Source organism: Mastomys coucha, unplaced genomic scaffold (assembly GCF_008632895.1).
Source record: "Mastomys coucha isolate ucsf_1 unplaced genomic scaffold, UCSF_Mcou_1 pScaffold14, whole genome shotgun sequence".
Lineage (NCBI taxonomy): Eukaryota > Metazoa > Chordata > Mammalia > Rodentia > Muridae > Mastomys > Mastomys coucha.
Genome location: NW_022196896.1, coordinates 23,303,414 through 23,310,572, shown reverse-complemented (window position 1 = coordinate 23,310,572; position 7,159 = coordinate 23,303,414). Strand labels below are relative to the sequence as shown.

Here is a 7,159-nt window from a genome sequence, read left to right as displayed (position 1 = left end):
CAGAAGCTGTGTCCACTTTAGGGGCAGATGTGGAGCCCATGTGGAGAGCACACTCCCTCAAAGACAAGGTGCCTAGCTCAGGCCTCTACATCCTGGGCACTTGCCTGGGCCAGGCAGACCCTATTTCCAGGCCCCACCTGTGTCTCGATCACCCAGGCTACACTGCCTGCTTTTCAAAGTTGGCTTGTGTTTGGATGACTGGACGGGTGGACTCTGGCCTGTCACTATCCTGGGTGGGGAGGGAGGGTGTTCAGGCCCTTTCCATTTCCATTCACACAAAGATCAACAGTCAAGTGCCCTTGTTTCTCAGGGATAGCATTTCCTTAGAGCCCAAATGCCTTCCCTTTGTTCTGACACACCACACACACACACACACACACACACACACACACAAAACAGGTTTGGAAAAGAACTCAGAATCCCCTTTGCGGCCCAGAACCACACTTTTCAAGTCTGAGTGCCAGGGCTGGGTGAGCTGGGGCGTCGTGTGTCTGCTGGCAGCACAATGGGTGTGCACAAGCCCTCCATTTGGGTATCTGACAAACGCAGGTTCACTGAAAGGATTCTGGCAGAGCTGACAAAGCTTTTTTTTGCTGAGAGCCGGATTGCACTTCCCTTCAGCTTCATCTTATCATACATGTAAATCAGGTTTTCTGATTTGGTCAGGCCAAGAGCTACCTGTGTGGTCCTCTTGGTATGGATCCTGTCCCTCCATAGCCCCTGTGAGGAATGGGCAGAGTAGCTGCACCGACCAGGTGTCGGGCAGAAGCTGTAGGACCTGGGTGGCATCAAGTTCCCTGGCATGATGGTTCAGCATGTCCACAGCAGCCATGGTCAGATCTTGGGCAGAGGGGCCTGCACGGAGGTACATGGCTAGCAGCCTGTGGAAGAGGCGCTGACGGCAGGCTGCACCCTGACCCGCGGAGCTCCATAGGCAGTACTCCTCAGCTGCAGAGAAGTCCCCCATCTCATGCACCAGGATTCGCAGGGCCTTCTTGTGCTCGCCCAGCTTCCTGAGGAGGATGGCACTCTCCATGGGCAGGCCAGCACCCCAAACTTTCTCTTTCAACAACTGGGCACGGTACAAGTCAGACTTCTGGAGCAGCCTCCGGAGTTTGGCCTGTGTCTCAGTGCCTTCTACATCCTTGCCTCCAGTGGGTACCCTCTGCAGCAACACTTCCTCCAGGTAGAAGATGGCAAGGTGGGTGTGGTACGCTTCTTTCTGCAGTCTCCTGTCGATAATGAGATGTTCCAGAGATGTACCCAGGGCTTTAGGGAATTTCTTAAGGCAACTAATAATGTCATCTGGATTAAAACTAGTCTGCTGCTGCTCCTCCAAAGGTCTCTTGGTGAGAACTTGAACTTCAGTCTCCTCACTTTTCTGCAACAGCCAGTCACCATGGGTCCACACCAGCTCTTGGACTAGGCAGTAGGTAAGAAAATCAACGATGTATTCATACAGGTCTGAGCGTGTAGAATCCTGGATGCCCCCGTTCACAATGTTCACCCACAACTGAGATGCAGAGGCATCTTGCTTGTTGTAATGATAGAGCAGCCCCAGTGCAAAGTACTTTTTGTGCTTCTCCAGCCAGGCAACACTGTCCGTCAGCAAGCAAAACTCTCAGTGACCAAGAGGTCCAGGAGGCTGTTGTGGTCAGCCTCTGCATACAGCTTGAGCAAGGCCGGGTCGATGTCTTCCTTGTAGTCATTGGCTACCTCTGTGCTGCGAATTTCATTCAGGGAGCTCATGAGGAAGCGCTTGCCCTTGGCCCTCTTCTGCTGGTTGCCTTGGGTCAGCTGGGTCAGGTCTGCATACTCATGAAGAGGAGGGTGAGACCGGGTGAAGGAGGAGGAGTGGGCAACAGGGAGGGGAAGAGAGAGATCAGCTCCTGGACATCCAGCTGACTGTTTCTAAAGAGCTCTTTGGCTTCCAGGAACGGGAGTGATGCAAACTGTATAAAGCCTGCCTGCTGCAGAATCCTCCGGTACATTACCTGAAATTTCTCTTCTGGAGTGTTTCTCCGGGCTCCTTTTGCCAAGACCCAAGCCTCCTCCACTCCCTGCTTTGCTAGCTGATCCTCTATTTGTTTTTCCAGAGATAATGGAACCAAGATGTAAACTCCTTTACTTGTGGCAACAATCACTCTTCCTTCAAAGTCCTGCAGGATGTGACCCTCCTTAAAGAGCAGGGTCTGTTTCTGCTGCTGATCCAGCATGCTGTGAACTGTGACAAATTCGTCATCGAGCACTATGACACACGGGAAGCAAACAACAGGCCCAATCACATTTTCTGACCAGTGCACAGGGGCACGCTGGGAAATCCCGGCCACGGTGTCAAACAAGCCCTAGCTTCCTGGGCCAGCCAGCAGAAACTCCTGTCTGCCTCTCCTCTTGGCGATGGGTGGTTTCTCCTCAGTGCAGTAGGGAAACAGGTCCTGGGAAAGGCCTGTGCTATAGTTCAGGATGATGTATTGTGTGGTTAAGGCCAGCCACAAGAAGTAGCCATCCACAACTAAGCAAGGGGCTGCTCTGGGGTGGGCACTTCCTTGACAACCTGTTCTCCGTCCTCATATACCAGAAACATCTGGACAGTCCTGCGCTTTCCGGAAATGATGCACACCTCCACGCAGAAAGGGTCCCCAGTCCACAGGGTTCTCGTTCACTACAAAGGTTGTAGCCCCTTTGATGCGGGCTCCTGAGGGGACTGGCTCCAGGTTTGGCATGTTAACCAGGGTTAAAGAGTTGTCACAGATCCCCTGCAGCCTATTGAGAGCTGCGGCCGCTCACAGCTCTTTCATAGGTCTCTTGAAGCCCAGGTGTGTGTAGCTGTTTGTTTGGTAACAAATGTAGCTGTTCCTGTAGGCATGGCCTCCTCCTGCAGCAGGAAGTGGTAAATGAAGCAGTCGTTGGTGCCAACATAAAGATTCCTGCCACAGCACTCCACATACTCAATGCTGAAGTGGTCTCTGTCACCCATCAGCAGCTCCCGTTCCACTGCAGAGATCAAGGTGAAGGCCTTGATGTTCATCATGTCTACTGGGTGATCAGGTAAAGTTGCTTGTTGTCAAGCCAGGGGACCTGAGTTGGATCCCCAGACCTGACATGGTTGAAGGTGAAAATCAGCTCCTACGAGCTGTCCATTGATCAATACATGCACATTGCAGCAGCATGGCCACCAGGCCTCAGGTCCTCAGGTCCTAGATGGTGAAGGAAATATACAACTCCTGCAAGTTTTCTTCTGACCTCCACACACATGGTGCCCAGGCATGCATGTGCCCTCACAGAGTCTGTAGTCCAACTCCCCAACAATGGGAAGCTGTTAATTGGAAGTTCAAGAATCCAGTAGTTACTCAGTCCCATGAGGCTAGTTATTTCAGCTGGTCTTCTGTAGAAGTAGACCCCAACAGATGCCCTGGGAAGTAAGTGCAAGCGTTGGAGAAGAGCTGCTCGCTAAACTTCTATTATGAATTGTTGGGTAGCCATATCTTCTTAATGACATTCTCCTGCCCAGAATATGCCTTAAATGAAGTTATTCTCTTAAATCTTTTCTCTTCATGAACTTATTCTCTTAGTTTCTTACAGATCCCACTAGCACTATTCCATCAATCCCAATCCAATCTACAAGTCTGCTCTTTGTATTCCTAGTTTCAATGATTAGCAAAAACCCAGCCCCTCAAACACTGCCACTTCAAGGCTTAGACCCCAGCCTTCTAAAATTCTTCCAGCTTCCTGATCACACATCTGATCATATAGAGCATCTGATATAATCTTATCAATTTCCCTTCTAGCAATGGTAGAAGCAATGGTTTGCTGTAACATCACTCCCACTTGTCTTAATTTTCATGTCCGATGTCTCTCTCCTGTACCACCTTTATTGTCTCCAAATCAGGCTTTATCTTGCTTATCCTAATCAGTTTTTCCAAAGTAGTTACATGATAATTAAAATGTAGCCTTTCATTTGTTATATTCTGCTTCAAAATGTTCCTTGGTGCATATTCATTCTTTCCAGATAGAGTCTAGGACTCGTGGCCTTGCAAATAGGCCCTTAATAATTGTCCTCTATTGATTTGTCCAACCTGGTTTCTCCTCTCTAGTACAGCTCCACCTCTGTAGTACCAGTCTTGTCAATATATCTTTGACATATTTGTAATGTATTTTTGACACAAGAACTTCCTTTTGTCTCTTTGCTTCTCATACATAACCTCATCCTCCATACTAGCCAACTTCTACTTATCCATCAGAACATACTTTTTAGAATAGCCTTTCTAGAAATCTTCCCTATTCATCAGAACCTCATACTTGATGCTTTCCTCTTGCAAAGCACTGTTTGTTCACTAAGGTGTTACCATCTTTCTTTATTACTAGACCCTAACCCCCTCAATAATGAATCATGTCATATTGCCTTTTAAGGTGCAAGCATTCTCACTACTTTAGGTGTTGGTTGTTTGAATGAATGGATGGCTTGGTGAGTAAAAGGACTCATGAATGAGGACTACAGTTCAAAGTGTCTTTACTTTGGCTTCCTGGGAAAAAATTGAGGAGAATCTGTATAATGTCCCTATATTTTTTTCCTGAAGAAAGGATAGGATTTTTAGCAGACTTCATTTCCATCTCCTCTGTCCTAGTTGCTCAGATAAAATGTCATGGCCAAAACAAGTAGGAAAAATTGGTTTATTTAAGCTCACAATTTTGGATTCTAATACATGATTGAAGGAAAGTCACAGCAGCTGAAGGTTGAAACATCTGGTCACTCACGGTGCACAGTCACAGGCAGAGGATAGATATCTGCAGGATCCTAAGGCTTGAGTGACTTCTCTATTCTATTTACAGTCCAGGATCCAGATCTAGAAAATGGTGCCATTCACAATAAGCTGGGAGTGTTTATGTCAATTAATAGTCAAGACCATCCTCCATATCCGTGCACACTGGCCAGCCTGACCTGGATAATAGACCATCCTCCATATCCGTGCACACTGGCCAGCCTGACCTGAGTAATAGACCATCCTCCATATCCGTGCACACTGGCCAGCCTGACCTGAGTAATAGACCATATCTGGGTAATCCCTCTTTGAGTTTTCCAGGTGACAACTTAAGCATCATACCATTCAATATTTACAAATTACTACATAAAAACAACCCATGGGAGTTGTTCAATGTGGACATTGGTTTCTAGATATGGAGAACCTAAAGGTAAGGTTCATTCAATTAACGTATTTAAGAAAACATTAAGAATACTTAAAACATTTCTACACCTAATCAAACAAAGCTGATATTTATTATAAAAGATAAACCACCAAATATATTTAACAGTTGATAACTATGTGTTAAGATGCATGTATATGTGTTCACATAAACACCTTTTAATAACTATTCTTTGATTTTTAGCACATGTTCAGCCTATCATCATCTTCAATTAGAGAATTTGAGTATCAGTATTGAAAGAATAAAGACATGGAACTTTACACATTCACTTCAAGTTGCACATTTAAATGAAGCAGAACATCTTATTTCTATTTCAAATGTTGAAGAACCATCTATTTGATGATTTGGTGGGACCACTTTGGTGGAAGCCACTGCAATAGGAACTGGCATCAGAGGTTCCATGATGTAGGTGCATTAGACATGATCACCTCCGGGCTCACCAGAGTTCCTTCTTCTTGGGTTCTGAGTTGAGTTCACTGAAACTCACTGCAAAAAGGTTTTGCTCAAGCCATCATTCAGAAAAACACTCACAGTGCTTTATGACAGAAAAAAAGTCCCTGACTGCCAGCTTTTTGCCTTAGATTTCTCAGACCACCATTTTAAAGGACCCTATTGTCTCATTTTTTATCCTGAGTGATTTGAATAGTTTCTAAGAACTGGATGATTGCAACACTGCTTTATCCTAAAAATGGAAAAAATAAAGAAAGAGAAAAGAGCAAAAGTTAAAACAACTTTGCATCTTCTATGCTGTACCACCTGCACTGGTCTCTGCACTGCTCTAACCTACACTGTGAATCTTTGCTGCACTTGCTTTGTTTAGCTCTTGAAACACAGCAAGCAACCCCTACCAAAGGGACTTTTTGTAAGCTACTCGCAATACATAAAAAAGTATGTCAGTCTCTGGTGGCAAGCTCAACCACTGTCAAGAGACAACCTTCATCTCCCTGTTTATTGTTTAGCATAAAGAGCAGGGTTGCCACAGACAAGCAAAATGAAGCAGGTTTCTTAATGATCCTGTACAGAAACTTGGATTTTGTCTGATTTCTGTCATTTGTGTTTTGTTTTATTATTTTTCATTCATGGCTGTTATAATACTAGCAGCTAATTGGCATTGTGTTTTCTCTATACTTGTTTCCAGTTTCATGTTTGATGGTATAAGTTCATTTAGTATGACTAGTTGGTTAAACAGGTTCTTAATATACCCGTGTTAAAAAATGAAGGGACTACTCAAGCAGCTGATAAAAGTCAATGCCAGGCTTTGAACTCACTAAGTTCCTTTTCAGAACTCATACTTTTAAAACTGTACTGTTTCTTGTAATTGTAACTCTCTCTCTCTCTCTCTCTCTCTTTCTCTCTCTCTCTCTCTCTGTATGTGTGTGTGTGTTTGTGTGTGTGTGTGTGTGTGTGTGTGTGTGTATGTGTGTATGTGTGATTTACTAGGTTAATGTTTGCCTCCTCTTCACAAGTAAAAACACCAAGGCTAGGGACCACAGCAATATTGAGACTTTGACAGATGATAAAGGCATGCAGATAGTAGTAAGAAAGGGAGGAGAAGGTACTAGGTCAATACTGAATCTTCTAATACATAAAAAAAAGGATTCCTTCCATGCTCATACTAGCTTCATCCCAGACCTGAATGATAGTATTCATGGAGGGAAATACCCAAGCCCCATTCTCAAGTGCACACTAGAACATGTGGCCCAAATTCAGATGGATTCTCTGTGTATAACCATCTTACTTTTAGATAAGCACTCTGACATTTCTAAAGGCTCCACTAGAAATATTTTTACTAAAATCAATCTAGGATTCAGGTGTATGCTCTTGTTGCCACAGAAAATGCAAACCCCAGTGCCAAGCTAAGCAGACTACGTGGAGACAGTTCAAAGTTTACTTCTGCAAATAAAATTAACCAGTTAACCAAACAAATGAAGCATCAGGCATGTGTTATAAGTAGGTG

The 7,159-nt window shown here is 44.9% G+C and overlaps 1 pseudogene; it reads right to left on the bottom strand.

Moving 5' to 3' along the window:
- Window positions 1-255: 255 nt before the first annotated feature.
- On the bottom strand, window positions 256-3,031 carry LOC116089008 (annotated as a pseudogene).
- Window positions 3,032-7,159: the final 4,128 nt, after the last annotated feature.